The sequence below is a fragment of the Hyperolius riggenbachi genome, chromosome 4 (assembly GCF_040937935.1).
Source record: "Hyperolius riggenbachi isolate aHypRig1 chromosome 4, aHypRig1.pri, whole genome shotgun sequence".
Lineage (NCBI taxonomy): Eukaryota > Metazoa > Chordata > Amphibia > Anura > Hyperoliidae > Hyperolius > Hyperolius riggenbachi.
This window is the reverse complement of record NC_090649.1, coordinates 357,033,954-357,057,910: the sequence shown is the minus strand read 5'-3', so window position 1 is coordinate 357,057,910 and position 23,957 is coordinate 357,033,954.

Below are 23,957 nucleotides of genomic sequence, written 5' to 3'. Positions count from 1 at the left end.
AACAACTCCTGTGTGCGAGCAATCCCTGGGTGACCAGCATTTTTATGGGTATGGAATGCATGAAGAATTTTAAATCTGAATTGCAATGGAACGAATAGAACCCCATCTGGTTTCCCTTCAGGGACGTCTTGTTGGAATGGGCTTAACGTAGGTACCCAATCCACCCAGGTATCTATCTCAGGGGGTTCAGAGGATGACTCAGAAGTCCCCTCCACTTGAATTTCAGTAGCGGCTAAGGTAACATTCACCAGACAATGATGATGACAATAAGGAGACCAGCTTAACAACTGTCTGGAACTCCAGTCGATCTGAGGAGAATGTTTTTTAAGCCACGGCATACCCAGAATGAAGGTGGAGGTGGACATTTTGAGTACCAGAAACTGTATTCGTTCCTTATGCAAGACTCCTAACTGACACAACAACACAGGAGTCTGGGTGATGGACTGTTTAATTGGTAATGGGGAGTCATCCACTGCTGTAATCTGTACCTGACGTCCCACAGGAGTTAAAGGAAAACCAAATTTGACAGCAAAATCATAAGCCATAACATTCACACCCGAACCCGAGTCTATAAACGCCTGAGTGGAGTGAACTTGCTCCTTCCAGATGATAGAGCACGGGAGTAATAACCGTTTATTGCTTAGAGCAGGGGTCGGGAAAATATGGCTCGCGAGCCACATATGGCTCTTTTCGCCACTTCATATGGCTCTCTGCCTCGCTAAAACATGTGTGACAGAGCGGCCAGGGAGACTGAGTTAAATTTAATCAATGTGCAGCCGCCGTCTCCTCCTTGCGACAATCTGTGGTTCCGTGGAAGGGGGAGGCTGAGATCAGAAGATAGACTCTATCAGATGAGTCTCCGGCTCACTAAAGAACGGGTGATAGAGTGGCCAGGGAGACTGGGGTAAATCTGAAATTAGTGCGCCGCCGCCCCCTCCGTGCCCGGCCTCCATCCTCACATGCCCACCTCCTCCCTGCACTGCACCGCCTCCTCTCACATGGCCAAGCTGTGAGCCGCCTCCTCCAACCGCCGCGGCCAGCGTATTTTAGCTCCGCCCCCATGGTGACACGGAGTGCAGGGACTGGGGGGCTGAGATTGCGGCTAGTGATATCAGCTGAGCCCGCGCTTCGGAACTTCCGCATTGTTTGAACTTTGAAGCTGCCTGGCCTGGTGAGTGTGTGTGCAGCACTACTAGCCTATTAAACCTGCGATCCAGCACCTCACCTGCCTGCCCCCACCAAGCAATATCACCTGCCCACCCCACACCTTGACCTACCTCTCCACACCCTGACCTGCCGCTCCAGTCCTGATCTGCCTCTCCCACCCAGCATCCTAATGTGGCTCCTCCCACCTTGAAACCTGACCTGCTGCTCCCATCTGGACCAGCCTCTCCCACCCAGCATCCTGACCTGCCTCCCCACCCTACAACCTGACCTGCTGCTCCCTATGCTGACCAGCCTCCCCCACTCTGCAACCTGACCTGCTGCTTCCATCCTGCAACATTACCTGCCTCACCCCCACCCTGCAACCTGACCTGCTGCTCCCTATGCTGACCAGCCTCTCCCACTTTGCAACCTTACCTACCTCACCCCCACCCTGCAACCTGACCTGCTGCTCCCATCTTGACCTGCCTCTCCCACCCTGACCTGCCTCTCCCACCCAGCATCCTGACCTGCCTCCCCCCACCCTGCAACCTGACCTGCTGCTCCCACCCTGACCAGCCTCTCCCACCCAGTATCCTGACCTGCTGCTCCCTATGCTGACCAGCCTCTCCCACCCTACAACCTTACCTGCCTCACCCCCACCCAGAAACCTGACCTGCTGCTCCCATTCTGACTAGCCTCTCCCACCCAGCATTCTGACCTGCCTCCCCCCCACCCTGCAACCTGACCTGCTGCTCCCATCCTGACCAGCCTCTCCCACCCTGCTACCTGACATGCTGCTTTCATCCTGACCTGTTTCTCCCATCCAGCATCCTGATCTGCCTCCCCCCACCCTGCAACCTGACCTGCTGCTCCCATCCTGACCTGCCTTCCCCCACTCAGCACCCTCACCGCCTTCCCCACCCACCACCCTTAGCAATCTACAAATGCACACATTTCTTTGTATTTAGTGTTAGTATTGTATGGCTCTCATGGAGTTAATATTGTATGGCTCTCACGGAGTTACAATTTAAAATATGTCGTGTTTATGGCTCTCTCAGCAAAAAAGGTTCCCTACCCCTGGCTTAGAGGTAAGACTGGATCGCCTAGGGTAGTACCTCCAGCTACTCCTAGGCGATAGAGTTTTCCACCTTCTTGGGACAAGCAGACACTATTTGCCCTTTCTCAGCACAATAAAGACATAATTTTTCATTGCGTCTCCTGTTTTTCTCGACCTCTGTGAGCTTGGTTTGCCCAATCTGCATTGGCTCATCACAAGGTGGAGAGGAAGACACTAACGCAGAAAAGGTACCAGAAGCATATCTCCCTGGTACTTTACTTCGAGCTTGCCTCTGATAGCGAACTCGCCGATCAATTTTGACAGCCAGTGAGATGGCTTCGTCCAATGTTTTTGGTTCGGGGTGCCCCAACATCAATCAACTGCATCAGACAACCCAGACAAAAAACAATCTAAGAGTGCGTACTGCCCCCATCTGGCTGAGACTGCCCATCTCCTAAACTCAGCTGCATAAGTTTCAACGGGATTATGCCCCTGCCTGAGTCTCTTTAATTTCCTCTCTGACATTATGGCTAAATCAGGATTATCGTATATATAACTGCCATTGCCTTAAAAAAAGCGTCAACTGAGGCCAGAGCCTCATTCTCCTGAGGGAGACTATATGCCCAGGACTGCGAATCACCAGACAACAATGTCTTAATTAATGTAATTCTCTGGCTTTCTGGACCTGACGATACTGGCCGTAGTTCAAAATATCATAAACACCTGTGTTTAAAATATCGAAAATCAGAGGGATGCCCCGAGAATTTTTCAGGAGGAGGCACCCTGGGTTCCATGACATGAGGGGAGGGCACTTGTGCATTAGGGTCTTTCAAACGGTTAACTGTTTGAATCAGTTGGTCAATCTGGGTCTGCTGCATGTTAACCGTTTTAATGAGTCTATTAACATTGGTAGCAAGCAGAACCACCCGATTGCACAGTGTCTCCATATTATTTCTGGTCTGCTGTTCTGTAACGATTGGGTGCTGCAACTCAGACGTCTGATTATTTGTGATCTGCAGAATCACCAATAATACAGACGCTATACCTGATTATGTGGTGATCTGCAGTATCACCAATAATACCAGTATAGCTAGCAGAGAGTAAAGTGTGGTGTTTGGTACAACAGTATAGACTCCTCCAGTGGAGCTGGAGGGTCTACCAACACAAGTAACAATAGACCTTTACCAGAGGAGCTGGCAAAGTACTAACAATGAGAGAATCAAAGAAGTTTGGCTAAACCTTACCAGAGGAGCTAGTAAGGTACTAACAGCACAAATGACTGAATAGTTTAACTAGACCTTGTCAGAGGAGCTGGCAAGGTACTATCAGTCACTGGAGCTATATAACTAAGTCTGAACCTTACCAGAGGGGCTGGTAGGTTCTAATAGCAAAGAGCACCTCACCAGTGGCTAGGGCCCACTGGTGAGTAGAGTAGTCAGACAGGCTAGGTTCGATAACAGGCAGGCAGAGATAGTACAAAATCGGTAGGCGAGAGAGTAGTAAATATCAGGCAGAGGTTCAGCAACTAAGTCAGAAAGGCAGAAGTACAGAATTGTTTAGCAATAGCAAGATCAGAGAGTAGCCAGAATCATACACAGGTTATCAGAATACAATGTAATAATAACTGCTGGACGTGCTGGACGCTGCCGGGACAGATAAGGCCTGAGAACAGGGAACAAAGGCGGCTGCGGGTATAGCCTGCATATCTGCAGCTGCCATAGTCTCAGATGTTACAGTACCATTGTGATATACCCAAGAGAAAAATTAGCTCACTTAGGGATTTAAGGATGTCAAAAGCAACCTCACATACATTGGCAAGGAATCGAACCCAGGCAGGGCCGGGACAAGGTCCACCATCAACAGAGGCTGAGCTGCCCAAGTGCGCCCCCCCCCCCCCCCCCCCTACAGGCCGTCTCTGTAAGCTTACTGGTCTCTGATGACTGAACCACATGTGTGTAGTAAGCTTACAGAGACGGCCTATATAAATGCACAATAATAATATGGTAAGGGACATTAGACTATGACTATCGTAGGATTAGATTGTGAGCTGCTCTGAGGGCAGTCAGTGACATGGCTATGTACTCTGTACAGTGCTGCAGAAGATGTCAGTGCTATATAAATATATAATAATATGGGAGGACATTAGACTATGACTGTGGTAGGATTAGACTGTGAGCTCCTCTGAGGACAGTCAGTGACATGACTATGTACTCTGTAAAAGTGCTGCAGAAAATGTCAGTGCTATATAAATACATAATAATAATATGGTAGGACATTAGCCTATGACTATGGTAGGATTAGATTGTGAGCTGCTCTGAGGACAGTCAGTGACATGACTAAGTGCTGCAGAACATATCAATGCTATATAAATACATAATAATATTAATATGGTAGGCCATTAGACTATGATTATGGCAGAATTAGATTGTGGGCTCCTCTGAGGACAATGACATGACTATGTACTCTGTCTGTAACATGCTGCAGAAGATGTCCATAGTACTACATAAATACATAATAATAATATGGTCAGATATTAAAGACAAAAGACAAACACTTATATAGCGCTTTTCTCCTGGCGGACTCAAAGCGCCAGAGCTGCAGCCACTAGGACGCACTCTATAGACAGTAGCAGTGTTAGGGAGACTTGCCTAAGGTCTCCTGCTGAATAGGTGCTGGCTTACTGAACAGGCAGAGCTGAGATCGAACCCAGGTTGCCTGTGTCAGAGGCAGAGCCCTTAACCATTACACAATCCAACCACTATTAAATTAAATTATGACTATGGTAGGGATTAGATTGTGAGCTCCTGTGAGGACAGTCAAAACATTATAGTTTTTAAATAAAGCATGCTACTGTAATTAAAACCCATGAAATGTATTAACCCATTTGTCCCGGTTATAAAACCATTTAAATTATGTCCCTATCACAATGTTTGGCGACAATATTTTATTTGGAAATAAAGGTGCATTTTTTTCAGTTTTGCATCCATCCCTAATTACAAGCCCGCAGTTTATAAAGTAACAGTGTTATACCCTCTTGACATAAATATTTAAAAAGTTCAGTCCCTAAGGTAACTATTTATGTTTTTTTTTTTATTGTATTTTTTTTTTTTTAATTACAAAAAAAAATAAAAATTGGGGAGTGTGGGAGGTAATGAGTTAATTTATTGTGTAAATGTAATGTTTGTATATGTAAAATGCTTTTAGGGTGTAGTTTACTATTTGGCCACAAGATGGCCACAGAGTGTTTGTTTACATGCGACCTGTAAGCGTCCGGAAGGACGCTTACAGGAAGCAGTAGGAGGCTGGGAGACGCACAATGATCTCGCTGTTTCTGAAAGAAGCAGCAGATCATTGCGGGGGCTAGATCAACGAACGGGAATGGATTTTCCCGTTCATTGATCTCCGGGCGAGCGGGCGGCGGCGTGCACGAGCGGCGGGTGCACGCGCACGAGCGGCGGGAGCGCGGACAGCGGCGGTAGCGCGGAAGGTACGGATTTCTCCGTCCCTGGTTTTTTAGGAGGGAAAAAAGGGGCGGAGAAATTCGTACCGCTGGGGGTAAAGTGGTTAGATTGTGAGCTCCTCTGAGGACAGTTAGTGACATGACTATGTACTCTGTAAAGTGCTGCAGGAGATGTCACTGCTATATAAATACTTAATAATAATATGGTAGGACATTAGGCTATGACTATGGTAGGATTAGATTGTGAGCTCCTCTGAGGACAGTCAGTGACATGACAATGTACTCTGTGAAGTGCTGCAGAAGATGTCAGTGCTATATACTGTAAATACTTACTATTAATATGGTAGGACATTAAATTATGACTATGGTAGGGATTAGATTGTGAGCTCCTGTGAGGACAGTCAGTGACATGACTATGTAGTCTGTAAAGTGCTGCAGAACATGGCAGTGCTATATAAATACATAATTATAATAATAATAATATGGTAGAGAAATTACACTATGACTATGGTAGGATTACATTTTAATCTTTGAGGATAATCAGTAATATTGCTCTGTACTCTGTAACATGCTATGGAGGGCATCAGCACTATATAAAAGTGGTCATTAATTATACAATTCTCCAGACGATTGAAAATCTGTTTTGATAATAACATTGATCTTTTTGGCCCACTAATGGAAGGAAAGCTGGTATTCAATTTGCTGAGATTAATGGAATTCATACGTTTTTCGGATTGATTCCATCAATTTGATCGAATTGGATATACCGGTAAGCTTTCGTTAGTGGTCCAGGATGATTGATTGTCTGGAGAATTGTATCGGTAATGGTCACTTTAAAGCGGACCTGGACTGTCCTCTCTGCTCTAAAGGATAGGCAACATCATAAGAACATTTAAAGAAAAAAAATATCCTGCAATAAAGCTGCACTGTTTCTACTTCCTGCTTTCATGAAAGAAGACATATTGCTAACATCCTGTGGTTTTCAAATGAGCTTATATGACTTAACTGCGGTGGCAATTGGGTGGTACAGGGGGGAGATCAAATTACAACTTGCGATTAGACACAGATGATGTGAAATTAGACAGGCTAAGCTCTCTAAAAACATACAGGGTGCATTTTTCTATGTTTTCCTTTTGTCCTGTGTAAGAGTTCAGGTCCACTTTAAAAGAGAAACATTGATGGGATGCTTTTGTAGTGGGAGATATTATGTTGTTGCTCCTGTTATCTACCTAACAATCTCCACATAATCATGCAGCAGCAAGAGAGAGAGAGGGGGAGAAAGAGAGGAGGATCCCAGCTGGACACTGACTCCAGAGGGGGTGAGTGTATCTGTAGCACATGTAGCAGCAGCATTGGGGAAAGTGATCCAGCTGCAGTGTGTGCTGAACTGTTCTGCTCTGACTTCTCTCCCTTTCTCACCCCCCTTTCTCTGCACAGCTACCTGTCCTGTGGAGTCCGTCTGCCTCCTTCTTAAACTTCCCAGGTCCAGGTCCTCTCGTCTCTAGTGCTCAGCCCCGCCCCTCAGTGTCACACAGAAGAGAGAAGGGGAGGGGCGCTCTGCTCTGTGCAATGCACGCAGGAGAGACTGGGGACAGCAGCACACAGCAGCAAGCTGATTGATTACAGGGACAACAGCTGTTCTGCTGCCACTGTGCGACACCCGCCCCAGCTCTCCTGCCCTCTCACCAGACGCCTGTGCAAGGTAAACACAGCAGGAGTGGTGGACGTCCAGCCAGCCAGCCACAACACAGCCCTGCTCCTGGCGCCCCTCCCACACTGCAGTGAGCTCCGCCCCAAGGCTCCAGCCTCTTGAGCCTCTGTGTCGGCCCGGCTCTGAACCCAGGTCAACTGCTTGGAAGGCAGCTATGCTCACCACTGTACCACCAAAACTACATGCTGAAGCCAGCCTAGCATGTACCATTGTGATATACCCAAGAGAAAAATGAGCTTGCTTATTTGCCTAATTTGCTAGATGAAAGCAGTGGGACACATGGTGATACTGCTTACAGGCTTCAATTCAAGACTTCAGAAAGATCATGGCCTCGATTCATAAAGCATTTCCGCATGAGGAAATGCTGAAAACGGCTCACTTTACCGACCACACAGCCAAATCTGTACTCATAAAGGCTTTTTCCGCATGAAAAGCCGACATCCACGAGCAGAGTGATAAATCACCGCCTTGCGCGGTGATTATCACAGCAAAAGTAACAAATGTCAATTCATAAAGATTAGAGGTAGCGGTATGCGGACGGGTATTACCGCTACCTCTGATGTGGCGAGAAGCGTGCGGAATCCGTTGCAGTGAATGGGACAGACCTCCCAAGCAGCTGCAGAGAGAACACCGCACGGAGGGATTCCGCCTGCTTCTCCTGTTTCCGCATGTCTCCCGACAGCCTAACGCCTGCCTACAGCGGAGTATCTCCGCACGCCTGTCACAACTAGCTAAATTTTTATGAATTACCACCCTGAAGGCGGAAATACCGACAGCGGTGTTTCCCCGCTCGACTTTCCCCGCTCGCAGGCACTTTTATGAATCGAGGCCCATGTGCCCCCCCTGGATGATGCTGGTGTAACACACACAGCAAAGGACAGCAATTTGAAGTCTGGAAGATTCCAGGGCAAGGGTGGGAAGGATGAAAAGCTAGATGGCCATGCAACCATTCCTCCTAACCTAAAGCTTACTTGTGTCTTACAACACATTGGCTCAAATCCAATGCTCCAATATGGGGAAGCTTCTCTGTTTGCTGTTTTTTTTTTTGTTCACTCATCTCTTCAACTACAAGAAAGGTCCAGGAGTAGTCTTAGCTACCCTAATATCTATGTTACAGCAGGGCCCTTATTACACTTTCTCTTACAGGACTATGGAAACCGTTTTGCCCATGCGATAAAGCGAGGTGCAAAAATGAAATCATGCCTAGCAGAGGATGGTTTCGATCCATCAACCTCTGGGTTATGGGCCCAGCATGCTTCTGCTGCACCACTCTGCTTACGTTTGTATATAACCTTCAAGTTTAAGAAGGGTACATTAGTTGAAATAGTTACACTACTATCTATGTTACAGCAAGACCCTAATGAAATTTTCTCTTACGGGGCTATGGCCACCGATTGGCCCATGTGGTAAAGCAAGGTGTAAAAACCAAAGTACACCTAGCAGAGGATGGTTTCGATCCATTGACCTCTGGGTTATGATCTACCGCTGCTCCCCCGTGTATAAATATAGCCCCCATGTGTGCATTTATATATTACCTATCCTGTGTCACCCAACCCGCAGTGCCTATCCGTCTTTGGGACCCCCCGGTCTTCTATAAGCGGTATACCTAATGCAAAGCATATGCACACATGGAGGTACAGTTATACACTGGGGGAACAGCGTCAGGGGTTTCATCGGGTTTGTCGCTCATCCCGATATTGCTCACTGTTCCTGCTGTGCACCCAAATGAGCACGACGGCACGACGTCTTGCAGCATGTTCAGTTAATAAATGCAATCAATTTTGGCCAGATATTGGTCACATCGTCGATCGGGCAAGCTCTTGGTTGCACAGATTTTCATCTGATTCGATAATAATTATAGAATAGGATGGTCGATTGGCCGCCAAGTCAAGAGGTGTATGAGCACCTTCATTGTGGAGAAAAGACACCTTAGAGGACATCTAATTAACATGTATAAATACAACAGAGGGTAACATAAAACCTTTTTGCCAATAGACTTGTGCAAAGGTCTAGGGGACATGAATTGTGCATGGCGGAAAAAGTTTTTAGGAAAGGGTTCTTTTTTTTATATCAACAATTTTTTATTAAAATTTAGGAATTATGAGACAATAGCTATGTTTCTGAGGAAGATTTATAATCAAAAGACAAAAACACATCACAAAAAAGTGAACAATAACTTACTTATCTATATACTCTACTCTCTACTCATCTACTTAAGGTGGATGAGTAGAGTATATAGTGTATAGAGTTCCAAATGATTATGCAAATTGTATTTAAGTGTCATAAAGTTTAAAAAAAATTGTATCTCAATTAAACTCATGGATGGTATTGGTTCTCAGGGCTCTTTTGATCACTGAAATCAATCTGGGACACCTCTGATAACTAGTTTGCCAGGTGAGCCCAATTAAAGAAAAAAACTACTAAAAAAGGTTGTTCCACATTATTAAGCGGACCACCATTTTCAAGCAATTTTGAGAAAGAAAAATGTGAAATAGTTGAATGCCTTGGACAAGGTATGAAAATCCTACAATCCTACCTATAGCCCAAACCAGTCTGGCTTCAGGAAACATCACAGCACTGAAACTGCCCTCTTCCAAATATGCAACCACCTGCTCATGGCAAGAGACAGAAGAGAGTGCTCCATCCCGATACTGCTAGCAGTGATGCTCGGATGTCTCCATCCACGAATTCGGCAACCACGGCCGTTGTTTAACCACTTCCTGACCGCCATATTGACAATTGGCGGCCGGGAAGTGGACCCCGCAAGGACCGCTGTATTGACAAATGGCGGCGGTCCTTGTAGGGACATGGGCGGAGCTATCGCGTCATCCGTGACGCGATCCTCCGCCGCCGCCTGGCTCTGCTCACCCGCCGCAACATCCCGCCGGCCATACGGAAGCGCCGGCGGGATGTTAACCCGACGATCGCCGCATACAAAGTGTATAATACACTTTGTAATGTTTACAAAGTGTATTATACAGGCTGCCTCCTGCCCTGGTGGTCCCAGTGTCCGAGGGACCACTAGGGCAGGCTGCAGCCACCCTAGTCTGCACCAAGCACACTGATTTCCCCCCCCCCTGCCCCCTGATCGCCCACAGCAACCCTCAGACCCCCCCCCCCCTGCCCACCCCCCAGACCCATGTTTACACCTAATCACCCCCTAATCACCCATCAATCACTCCCTGTCACTATCTGTCAAAGCTATTTTTTTTAATCCCCCCCTGCCCCCTGCTCCCTCCTGATCACCCCCCCCCACCCCTCAGATTCTCCCCAGACCCCCCCCCCCCCCCGCCCCTCCCCCTCCATGTACTGTATGCATCTATCCCCCCTGATCACCTGTCAATCACCTGTCAATCACCTGCCAATCACCCATCAATCACCCCCTGTCACTGCCATCCATCAATCACCCCCTGTCACTGCCACCCATCAATCAGCCCCTAACCTGCCCCTTGCGGGCAATCTGATCACCCACCCACACCAATAAATCGCCCGCAGATCCGACATCAGATCACCACCCAAGCGCAGTGTTTACATCTATTGTCTCCTCTAAACACCCACTAATTACCCATCAATCACCCCCTATCACCACCTGTCACTGTTACCCATCAGATCAGACCCTAATCTGCCCCTTGCGGGCACCCAATCACCCGCCTACACGCTCAGATTGCCCTCAGACCCTCCCTTATCAATTCGCCAGGGCATTATTTACATCTGTCCTTCCCTGTAATAACTCACTGCACTGATCACCCATCAATCACCCCCTGTCACTGCCACCCATCAATCACCCCCTGTCACTGCCACCCATCAATCAGCCCCTAACCTGCCCCTTGCGGGCAATCTGATCACCCACCCACACCAATAGATCGCCCGCAGATCCGACATCAGATCACCTCCCAAGTGCAGTGTTTACATCTGTTCTCTCCTCCAAACACCCACTAATTACCCATCAATCACCCCCTGTCACTGCTACCCATCAGATTAGACCCCTATCTGCCCCTAGGGCACTCAATCACCCGCCCATACCCTCAGAACGCCCTCAGACCCCAGCCCTGATCACCTCGCCAGTGCATTGCTTGCATCTATTCCCCCCTCTAATCACACCTTGAGACACCCATCAATCACCTCCTGTCACCCCCTAGCACACCTACCCATCAGATCAGGCCCTAATTTGCCCCATGTGGGCTCCTGATCACTCGGCCAAACCCTCAGATCCCCCTCAGACCCCCTTCCGATCACCTCCCCAGTGCATTGATTGCATCTATTTTCCCCTCTAACGACCCCCTGAGACACCCATCAATCACCTCCTGTCACCCCCTAGCACTCCTATCCATCAGATCAGGCCCAATACAACCTGTCATCTAAAAGGCCACCCTGCTTATGACCGGTTCCACAAAATTCGCACCCTCATAGACCACCTGTCATCAAAATTTTCAGATGCTTATACCCCTTACAGTCATTTTAAGACATTTGGTTTCCAGACTACTCACGGTTTTGGGCCCGTAAAATGCCAGGGCGGTATAGGAACCCCACAAGTGACCCCATTTTAGAAAGAAAGACACCCCAAGGTATTCTGTTAGGTGTATGACGAGTTCATAAAAGATTTTATTTTTTGTCAAGAGTTAGCGGAAATTGATTTTTATTGTTTTTTTTCACAAAGTGTCATTTTTCACTAACTTGTGACAAAAAATAAAATCTTCTATGAACTCACCATACTCCTAACGGAATACCTTGGGGTGTCTTCTTTCTAAAATGGGGTCACTTGTGGGGTTCCTATACTGCCCTGGCATTTTAGGGGCCCTAAACCGTGAGGAGTAGTCTACAAAACAAATGCCTCAAAATGACCTGTGAATAGGACGTTGGGCCCCTTAGCGCACCTAGGCTGCAAAAAAGTGTCACACATGTGGTATCACCATACTCAGGAGAAGTAGTATAATGTGTTTTGGGGTGTATTTTTACACATACCCATGCTGGGTGGGAGAAATCTCTCTGTAAATGGACAATTGTGTGTAAAAAAAATCAAAAGATTGTCATTTACAGAGATATTTCTCCCACCCAGCATGGGTATGTGTAAAAATACACCACAAAACACATTATACTACTTCTCCTGAGTACGGCGGTACCACATGTGTGGCACTTTTTTACACCCTAAGTGCGCTAAGGGGCCCAAAGTCCAATGAGTACCTTTAGGATTTCACAGGTCATTTTGCGACATTGTTGGTTTCAAGACTACTCCTCACGGTTTAGGGACCCTAAAATGCCAGGGCAGTATAAGAACCCCACAAATGACCCCATTCTAGAAAGAAGACACCCAAAGGTATTCCGTTAGGAGTATGGTGAGTTCATAGAAGATTTTATTTTTTGTCACAAGTTAGCGGAAAGTGACACTTTGTGAAAAAAAAAACAATTAAAATCAATTTCCGCTAACTTGTGACAAAAATAAAATCTTCTATGAACTCACCATACTCCTAACGGAATACCTTGGGGTGTCTTCTTTCTAAAATGGGGTCATTAGTGGGCTTCTTATACTGCCCTGGCATTTTAGGGGCCCTAAACCGTGAGGTGTAGTCTTGAAACAAAAATGACCTGTGAAATCCTAAAGGTACTCATTGGACTTTGGGCCCCTTAGCGCAGTTAGGGTGCAACAAAGTGCAACACATGTGGTATCGCCGTACTCGGGAGAAGTAGTACAATGTGTTTTGGGGTGTATTTTTACACATACCCATACCCATGCTGGGTGGGAGAAATATCTCTGTAAATGGACAATTGTGAGTAAAAAAATCAAAATATTGTCATTTACAGAGATATTTCTCCCACCCAGCATGGGTATGTGTAAAAATACACCCCAAAACACATTATACTACTTCTCCCGAGTACGGCCATACCACATGTGTGGCACTTTTTTGCACCCTAACTGTGCCAAGGGGCCCAAAGTCCAATGAGTACCTTTAGGATTTCACAGGTCATTTTGCGGCATTTGATTTCCAGACTACTCCTCATGGTTTAGGGCCCCTAAAATGCCAGGGCAGTATAGGAACCCCACAAATGACCCCATTTTAGAAAGAAGACACCCCAAGGTATTCTGTTAGGTGTATGACGAGTTCATAAAAGATTTTATTTTTTGTCAAGAGTTAGCGGAAATTGATTTTTATTGTTTTTTTTCACAAAGTGTCATTTTTCACTAACTTGTGACAAAAAATAAAATCTTCTATGAACTCACCATACTCCTAACGGAATACCTTGGGGTGTCTTCTTTCTAAAATGGGGTCACTTGTGGGGTTCCTATACTGCCCTGGCATTTTAGGGGCCCTAAACCGTGAGGAGTAGTCTACAAAACAAATGCCTCAAAATGACCTGTGAATAGGACGTTGGGCCCCTTAGCGCACCTAGGCTGCAAAAAAGTGTCACATATGTGGTATCACCATACTCAGGAGAAGTAGTATAATGTGTTTTGGGGTGTATTTTTACACATACCCATGCTGGGTGGGAGAAATCTCTCTGTAAATGGACAATTGTGTGTAAAAAAAATCAAAAGATTGTCATTTACAGAGATATTTCTCCCACCCAGCATGGGTATGTGTAAAAATACACCACAAAACACATTATACTACTTCTCCTGAGTACGGCGGTACCACATGTGTGGCACTTTTTTACACCCTAAGTGCGCTAAGGGGCCCAAAGTCCAATGAGTACCTTTAGGATTTCACAGGTCATTTTGCGACATTGTTGGTTTCAAGACTACTCCTCACGGTTTAGGGACCCTAAAATGCCAGGGCAGTATAAGAACCCCACAAATGACCCCATTCTAGAAAGAAGACACCCAAAGGTATTCCGTTAGGAGTATGGTGAGTTCATAGAAGATTTTATTTTTTGTCACAAGTTAGCGGAAAGTGACACTTTGTGAAAAAAAAACAATTAAAATCAATTTCCGCTAACTTGTGACAAAAATAAAATCTTCTATGAACTCACCATACTCCTAACGGAATACCTTGGGGTGTCTTCTTTCTAAAATGGGGTCATTAGTGGGCTTCTTATACTGCCCTGGCATTTTAGGGGCCCTAAACCGTGAGGTGTAGTCTTGAAACAAAAATGACCTGTGAAATCCTAAAGGTACTCATTGGACTTTGGGCCCCTTAGCGCAGTTAGGGTGCAACAAAGTGCAACACATGTGGTATCGCCGTACTCGGGAGAAGTAGTACAATGTGTTTTGGGGTGTATTTTTACACATACCCATACCCATGCTGGGTGGGAGAAATATCTCTGTAAATGGACAATTGTGAGTAAAAAAATCAAAATATTGTCATTTACAGAGATATTTCTCCCACCCAGCATGGGTATGAGTAAAAATACACCCCAAAACACATTATACTACTTCTCCCGAGTACGGCCATACCACATGTGTGGCACTTTTTTGCACCCTAACTGTGCTAAGGGGCCCAAAGTCCAATTAGGATTTCACAGGTCATTTTGCGGCATTTGATTTCCAGACTACTCCTCATGGTTTAGGGCCCCTAAAATGCCAGGGCAGTATAGGAACCCCACAAATGACCCCATTTTAGAAAGAAGACACCCCAAGGTATTCTGTTAGGACTATGGTGAGTTCATAGAAGATTTTATTTTTTGTCACAAGTTAGCGGAAAGTGACACTGTGAAAAAAAACAATACAAATGAATTTCCGCTAACTTGTGACAAAAAATAAAATCTTCTATGAACTCACCATACTCCTAACGGAATACCTTGGGGTGTCTTCTTTCTAAAATGAGGTCATTTGCAGGGTTCCTATACCGCCCTGGCATTTTAGGGGCCCTAAACCGTGAGGAGTAGTCTGGAAATCAAATTCCGCAAAATGACCTGTGAAATCCTAAAGGTACTCATTGGACTTTCGGCCCCTTAGCACAGTTAGGGTGCAAAAAAGTGCCACAGATGTGTGTAAAAAAATTCAAAAAATTGTCATTTACAGAGATATTTCTCCCACCCAGCATGGGTATGTGTAAAAATACACCTCAAAACACATTGGACTACTTCTCCTGAGTACGGCAATACCACATGTGTGGCACTTTTTTGCAGCCTAACTGCGCTAAGGGGTCCAAAGTCCAATGAGCACCTTTAGGCTTTACAGGGGTGCTTACAATTAGGCACCCCCCAAAATGCCAGGACAGTAAACACACCCCACAAATTACCCCATTTTGGAAAGTAGACACTTCAAGGTATTCAGAGAGGGGCATGGTGAGTCCGTGGCAGATTTCATTTTTTTTTGTCGCAAGTTAGAAGAAATGGAAACTTTTTTTTTTTTTTGTCACAAAGTGTCATTTTCCGCTTACTTGTGACAAAAAATAATATCTTCTATGAACTCACTATGCCTCTCAGTGAATACTTTGGGATGTCTTCTTTCCAAAATGGGGTCATTTGGGGGGTATTTATACTATCCTGGAATTCTAGCCCCTCATGAAACATGACAGGGGGTCAGAAAAGTCATAGATGCTTGAAAATGGGAAAATTCCCCTTTTGCACCATAGTTTGTAAATGCTATAACTTTTACCCAAACCAATAAATATAGGCTGAATGGGTTTTTTTTCATCAAAAACATGTTTGTCCACATTTTTCGCGCTGCATGTATACAGAAATTTTACTTTATTTGAAAAATGTCAGCACAGAAAGTTAAAAAAAATCATTTTTTTTGCCAAAATTCATGTCTTTTTTAATGAATATAATAAAAAGTAAAAATCGCAATAGCACCAAAAGAAAACTTTATTAGTGACAAGAAAAGGAGCCAAAATTCATTTAGATGGTAGGTTGTATGAGCGAGCAATAAACCGTGAAAGCTGCAGTGGTCTGAATGGAAAAAAAGTGCCTGGTCCTTAAGGGGGTTAAAGCCCACAGTCCTCAAGTGGTTAAAAAAATCCGCCTCCGGCGTGATTGGTTCTGAATTATGAAAAGGGTCCACGTTTTTGAGTCGTGAATGAGGCAATCACGGTCAGATTCACGGCCTGATCCGGATTTTCTTTTAACGTTAATAGCAAAGCCCCCATACATGCTACAATCCCCCAAATTGCATGGATTATCAAGGTGATAAGGGGCTACAACTGAAACTAAAATAATTCCAAAAATAATATTTTGTTTTTGAGAAAATGGATTTTAAAGTAAAATCATCACTTTAAATGGGACTATTAATTGGAAATAAGTGGTTTTAAACAGGGAAATACACGTTAAGCAATCACAGAGGTGAAGGTGAGTCCCAATGGCACTTGGCGGTGATGGTACCACTGGAGGAGGATGAGTGGCTGACGCCAAAAAGACCCAGAGAGGTTTTTGTAATTTTTTGGGGGTTTTTTTTTGCAACGACCAGCAATGACATAACAGCAAAGTTGTCAGTGGACCTGGGCAGTGTGAACGCAGACTTTAGTAGCGACTGAGTCAGGAGGTCAAAGTGGCCGGTCAGTGCGGCAGCACAGAAGGACCATGGCAACTCACTGGTAGTAGCACAGTGTAATAGTGCTGCACAAAAAATTAGATGCATCAGTGGACCCGGGCAGTGTGAACGCAGAGTGTAGTAGCGAGTAGCGATTGAGTCAGGAGGACAAAGCGGACGGTCATTTCGGCAGCACAGAAGGACCATGGCAAGTCACTGGTAGTAGCAGAGTGTAATAGTGCTGCCCAAAAAATTAGATGCGTCAGTGGACCCGGGCAGTGTAAACGTAGAGTGTAGTAGCGACTGAGTCAGGAGGACAAAGCGGGCGGTAAGTTCGGCAACACTGAAGGACCATGGCAACTCACTGGTAGTAGAACAGTGTAATAGTGCTGCCCAAAACATTTAATGCGTCCGGTGACCCAGGCAGTGTGAACACAGAGTGTAGTAGCGACTGAGTCAGGAAGACAAAGCGGACGGTCAGTTCGGCAGCACAGAAGGACCATGGCAAGTCACTGGTAGTACCACAGTGTAATAGTGCTGCCCAAAAATTAAATGTGTCCGGTGACCCGGGCAGTGTGAACACAGAGTGTAGTAGCGACTGAGTCAGGAGGACAAAGCGGACGGTCAGTTCGGCAGCACAGAAGGACCATGGCAACTCACTGGTAGTACCACAGCCAAAAAATGAACCAAGGTAGCCAGGTAGTAACTTTCTTTACAAAGGCAGGCATAACACATTGCAGCAGCACTTCATGTCCCCCTGTCCGACAATAGGGGAAGGAACTCACCTTCCACCCAAGCCTGGTTGATTTTCATGAAGGTGAGTTTGTCCACAGAGGTGTGGGAGAGCCGAGAGCGCTTCTCAGTGACCATGCCACCGGCCGCACTGAAGCATCTCTCGGAGAGGACACTGGAAGGGGGGCAAGACAGGAGTTCCAGGGCGTACTGGGCAAGCTCCCTCCAGATGTCCAGTCTCTTGACCCAGTACTCCAAGAGGTTCACGGGGCTGTCGGTGTCATTGAGCCCGCTGAATGACCCCATGTAGTCAGCCACCATGCTGGTTAGTCGCTGCTGGTGCTGGGTGGAGGTGGATGCTGTGGCTGGCACCTCTGCTGTTGGCTACTGCACTGCATACAGGCTCTTGCTTAGGCTCTTCAGATCTCCGGGGCGCCAGTTGCTGCTGCTAGTGGTAGCTGTGCTGCTGGTAGCGATGTCAGGCACCTGTTGCTAGGTTGGCCGCAGAGCAGTTACAGTGGGGGTGGAAGGCTGAGGGAATGCTTCCAGAAGTCTGCGCACGAGGGCCCCCTGCAACTCCCTTGTGCGTTGCTCGGTAATGGATGGTGTCATGAGCTCTCCCAGCTTCCTCTTCAGACGTGGGTCCAGCATCAAGGTGATCCAGATGTCCTCCCTTGAACGCATCTGGATCACCCGGGGGTCCCTGCGAAGGCAGCGCAACATGTGCACACCCATGGGAAACAACTGGGCCTTGTCAACAAGATCTTCATCGTCCTCGTAGTTCCATATCACATGCCTGTCCTCTTCCTGTGCCGTGTCGTCCTACCCAAGCCACCATCCCCGTACAACGCCTGTGGCACTCTGCTCTTCCTCCTCAGCATTCAGGTTAGGGACCTCCAACTCCTCCACCTCCTCCACTACCTGTGAACCCTCTTGTGCTGCCATCTGCTCCTTTTCCAACTGCCTCAGGGCTTCCTCCCCATGATCAATTAAATTGCACATTGCCTGCTCCAGCAGGCAAACCATGGGCACCCACTGACACACGGAGGCCCGCTCCTCACTGACCATCTTGGCTGCCTCCAGGAAGGGACTAAGCACCAGGCATACTTGCCGCATCTGTGTCCACTGACTTGCACTGATGATGGGGACTTCCTGGTTGCTGGGGACAGTTTGGTCTAACATGTATGCCCTAATAGCCAGCCTGTGCTGACACAGCTGCTCCAACATGGCCAGAGTTGAATTCCAGCGAGTTGGCATATCTATGATGAGGCAGTGTGGCTTGCCATATTGCTGCTGTAAGGTGGACAAAAGTGCAGAGGCAGTGGCTGAGAGGCAGAAAAACCGTACCACCTCCCGGGCATCTTGAAGCAGGTCGTTCATCCCCTGGTATGTGCACAGGAGGTGCTGCCCCACAAGATTCAGCACGTGGGCCAAGCAGGGGATGTGCTGGAGGTTTCCCTGCTGCACTGCGGCCACCAGGTTGGCCCCGTTATCGGCTGCCACATACCAGGCCTCTGGGGGTCAGCCACCTCCGCCTCTGCTTCCTGAGGGCGGCCAGGACGTTGGCGGCCGTAAGCTTCTCCATCCCCAGGGTCACCAATTTTAGCAGTGCTTGGCAGTGCCGAGGCTTGGCGCTCCTGCTGCCGAGGTGGGCTTGCTTTGCCGGTGCGGAGGGAGTGGGATGAGAGGAGCCTGCTGCATCCCTCCTGATCTCGCGTGGTGGCACCACTAACTGGGCTGCTGCGCTGTTGTCTTCCCTCCTTTCCAGCAGTGTCACCCATTGGGCCATAAAGGACAGGTAGCGATCTGTCCCAAATCGGCTACTCCACGAGTCCATGGTCACGTGGCCCCGCTTGCCCACAGAGTAGTCGAGCGAACGGGCCACGTTTGCCACCACAAACCTGTGGAGTGCTGGGATGGCGTCCCTGGAAAAATAGTGGTGACTGGGGATTTTCCACTCGGGGATTCCAAATTGGAGCAGTGTCTGCATATCGCTCCCCTCCTGCACCAGGGAGTAGGGAAGGAGCTGTGATGCTATGGCCCGGGTCAGCAAGCCATTTAGTTTGCGGATGCGCCTGTGGCTTGGAGGCAGAGGCTTGGTCAGACCCTGAAAGGTGTTGCTCAGCAGGGTCTGACGATGGTGTGATGCAGGGGAGACAGAGGAGAGAGACGAGTCCTGAGTAGCCGAGGAGGAATAGCGCTTGCGTGCTAGTACTGCTGCTGCAGCGGGGGATTCACGACCCTGAGAGAGGGATGATGCTGCTGCGGTGGTGGGCCTTGTGCTCTCAGCACCCGCTGCTTGCAGTGCCTGCCTGCTCTTGAACTCTTCATACTGAGGGCAGTGGCAGCTCTTCAGGTGGCCCTGGAGGGATGAGGTACCCATCTTGGACATATTTTTCCCATGGCTCAATTTTTTGCTGCATAAGTTGCAGACTGCATATTTTTTGTTCTGGCTTGACACCTCAAAAAAGTTCCATACCGGTGACTTCAATTTACTGTGGTCCTGTACTAGAGTGACCAGATTTTTGTGGGTCCAACCTGGGACAGGGAGGGGGGGCGCGGGGAGGGAGTGGGGGCCACGCCGAAAAGTGGGGAGGACTGAGGAGCGCACAGCGATGAAGACCGGGGGGGGGGGGGGGGCGTGGCCATGATATTGTATGGGCGGAGCTAACGTAATGATGTAACAGCGAGGCATAAGAAAGCAGTGTTTACGCCATGATGTGGACAAACGAGACTTTGCATCATGGGTGTGCAGAAACTGTGTGATGCTAATAGTATACCGTAACCACAAAGCAGCAAACATAGCCATCTATGACCATTAAATAATAAATGCAGTAACAGTTACCCCGGACACCAGAAAATAAACATGTCAGTATAAAATAAATGCAATGCGGACGACATGTCAGTACAAAATAAACGCAATGCGGGCAAACATGTCAGTACAAAATAAACGCAATGCGGGCAAACATGTCAGTACAAAATAAATGCAATGCGGGCAACATGTCAGTACAAAATAAACGCAATGCGGGCAAACATGTCAGTACAAAATAAACGCAATGCGGGCAAACATGTCAGTACAAAATAAACGCAATGCGGGCAACATGTCAGTACAAAATAAACGCAATGCGGGCAAACATGTCAGTACAAAATAAACGCAATGCGGGCAACATGCCAGTACAAAATAAACGCAATGCGAGCAAACATTTCACCAGAAAATTAATGCAATGCGGGCAAACATTTCACCAGAAAATTAACGCAATGCTGGCAAACATTTCACCAGAAAAGAAACGCAATGCGGGCAAACATTTCACCAGAAAAGAAACCCAATGCGGGCAAACATTTCACCAGAAAAGAAACGCAATGCAGGCAAACATTTCCCCAGAAAAGAAACGCAATGCGGGCAAACATTTCCCCAGAAAAGAAACACAATGCGGGCAAACATTTCACTAGAAAGTAAATGCAATGCGGACAAACATTTCACCAGAAAAGAAACGCAATGCGGGCAAACATTTCCCCAGAAAAGAAACGCAATGCGGGCAAACATTTCACTAGAAAGTAAACGCAATGCAGGCAAACATTTCACCAGAAAATTAACACAATGCGGGCAAACATTTCACCAGAAAAGAAACGCAATGCGAGCAAACATTTCACTAGAAAAGAAACGCAATGCGGGCAAACATTTCACCAGAAAAGAAACGCAATGCGGGCAAACATTTCACCAGAAAAGAAATGCAATGCGGGCAAACATTTCACCTGAAAAGAAACGTTATGGGAGCAAATGTCAATCACCTGTCAATCACCTGCCAATCACCCATCAATCACCCCCTGTCACTGCCATCCATCAATCACCCCCTGTCACTGCCACCCATCAATCAGCCCCTAACCTGCCCCTTGCGGGCAATCTGATCACCCACCCACACCAATAAATCGCCCGCAGATCCGACATCAGATCACCACCCAAGCGCAGTGTTTACATCTATTGTCTCCTCTAAACACCCACTAATTACCCATCAATCACCCCCTATCACCACCTGTCACTGTTACCCATCAGATCAGACCCTAATCTGCCCCTTGCGGGCACCCAATCACCCGCCTACACGCTCAGATTGCCCTCAGACCCTCCCTTATCAATTCGCCAGGGCATTATTTACATCTGTCCTTCCCTGTAATAACTCACTGCACTGATCACCCATCAATCACCCCCTGTCACTGCCACCCATCAATCACCCCCTGTCACTGCCACCCATCAATCAGCCCCTAACCTGCCCCTTGCGGGCAATCTGATCACCCACCCACACCAATAGATCGCCCGCAGATCCGACATCAGATCACCTCCCAAGTGCAGTGTTTACATCTGTTCTCTCCTCCAAACACCCACTAATTACCCATCAATCACCCCCTGTCACTGCTACCCATCAGATTAGACCCCTATCTGCCCCTAGGGCACTCAATCACCCGCCCATACCCTCAGAACGCCCTCAGACCCCAGCCCTGATCACCTCGCCAGTGCATTGCTTGCATCTATTCCCCCCTCTAATCACACCTTGAGACACCCATCAATCACCTCCTGTCACCCCCTAGCACACCTACCCATCAGATCAGGCCCTAATTTGCCCCATGTGGGCTCCTGATCACTCGGCCAAACCCTCAGATCCCCCTCAGACCCCCTTCCGATCACCTCCCCAGTGCATTGATTGCATCTATTTTCCCCTCTAACGACCCCCTGAGACACCCATCAATCACCTCCTGTCACCCCCTAGCACTCCTATCCATCAGATCAGGCCCAATACAACCTGTCATCTAAAAGGCCACCCTGCTTATGACCGGTTCCACAAAATTCGCACCCTCATAGACCACCTGTCATCAAAATTTTCAGATGCTTATACCCCTTACAGTCATTTTAAGACATTTGGTTTCCAGACTACTCACGGTTTTGGGCCCGTAAAATGCCAGGGCGGTATAGGAACCCCACAAGTGACCCCATTTTAGAAAGAAAGACACCCCAAGGTATTCTGTTAGGTGTATGACGAGTTCATAAAAGATTTTATTTTTTGTCAAGAGTTAGCGGAAATTGATTTTTATTGTTTTTTTTCACAAAGTGTCATTTTTCACTAACTTGTGACAAAAAATAAAATCTTCTATGAACTCACCATACTCCTAACGGAATACCTTGGGGTGTCTTCTTTCTAAAATGGGGTCACTTGTGGGGTTCCTATACTGCCCTGGCATTTTAGGGGCCCTAAACCGTGAGGAGTAGTCTACAAAACAAATGCCTCAAAATGACCTGTGAATAGGACGTTGGGCCCCTTAGCGCACCTAGGCTGCAAAAAAGTGTCACACATGTGGTATCACCATACTCAGGAGAAGTAGTATAATGTGTTTTGGGGTGTATTTTTACACATACCCATGCTGGGTGGGAGAAATCTCTCTGTAAATGGACAATTGTGTGTAAAAAAAATCAAAAGATTGTCATTTACAGAGATATTTCTCCCACCCAGCATGGGTATGTGTAAAAATACACCACAAAACACATTATACTACTTCTCCTGAGTACGGCGGTACCACATGTGTGGCACTTTTTTACACCCTAAGTGCGCTAAGGGGCCCAAAGTCCAATGAGTACCTTTAGGATTTCACAGGTCATTTTGCGACATTGTTGGTTTCAAGACTACTCCTCACGGTTTAGGGACCCTAAAATGCCAGGGCAGTATAAGAACCCCACAAATGACCCCATTCTAGAAAGAAGACACCCAAAGGTATTCCGTTAGGAGTATGGTGAGTTCATAGAAGATTTTATTTTTTGTCACAAGTTAGCGGAAAGTGACACTTTGTGAAAAAAAAAACAATTAAAATCAATTTCCGCTAACTTGTGACAAAAATAAAATCTTCTATGAACTCACCATACTCCTAACGGAATACCTTGGGGTGTCTTCTTTCTAAAATGGGGTCATTAGTGGGCTTCTTATACTGCCCTGGCATTTTAGGGGCCCTAAACCGTGAGGTGTAGTCTTGAAACAAAAATGACCTGTCAAATCCTAAAGGTACTCATTGGACTTTGGGCCCCTTAGCGCAGTTAGGGTGCAACAAAGTGCAACACATGTGGTATCGCCGTACTCGGGAGAAGTAGTACAATGTGTTTTGGGGTGTATTTTTACACATACCCATACCCATGCTGGGTGGGAGAAATATCTCTGTAAATGGACAATTGTGAGTAAAAAAATCAAAATATTGTCATTTACAGAGATATTTCTCCCACCCAGCATGGGTATGTGTAAAAATACACCCCAAAACACATTATACTACTTCTCCCGAGTACGGCCATACCACATGTGTGGCACTTTTTTGCACCCTAACTGTGCCAAGGGGCCCAAAGTCCAATGAGTACCTTTAGGATTTCACAGGTCATTTTGCGGCATTTGATTTCCAGACTACTCCTCATGGTTTA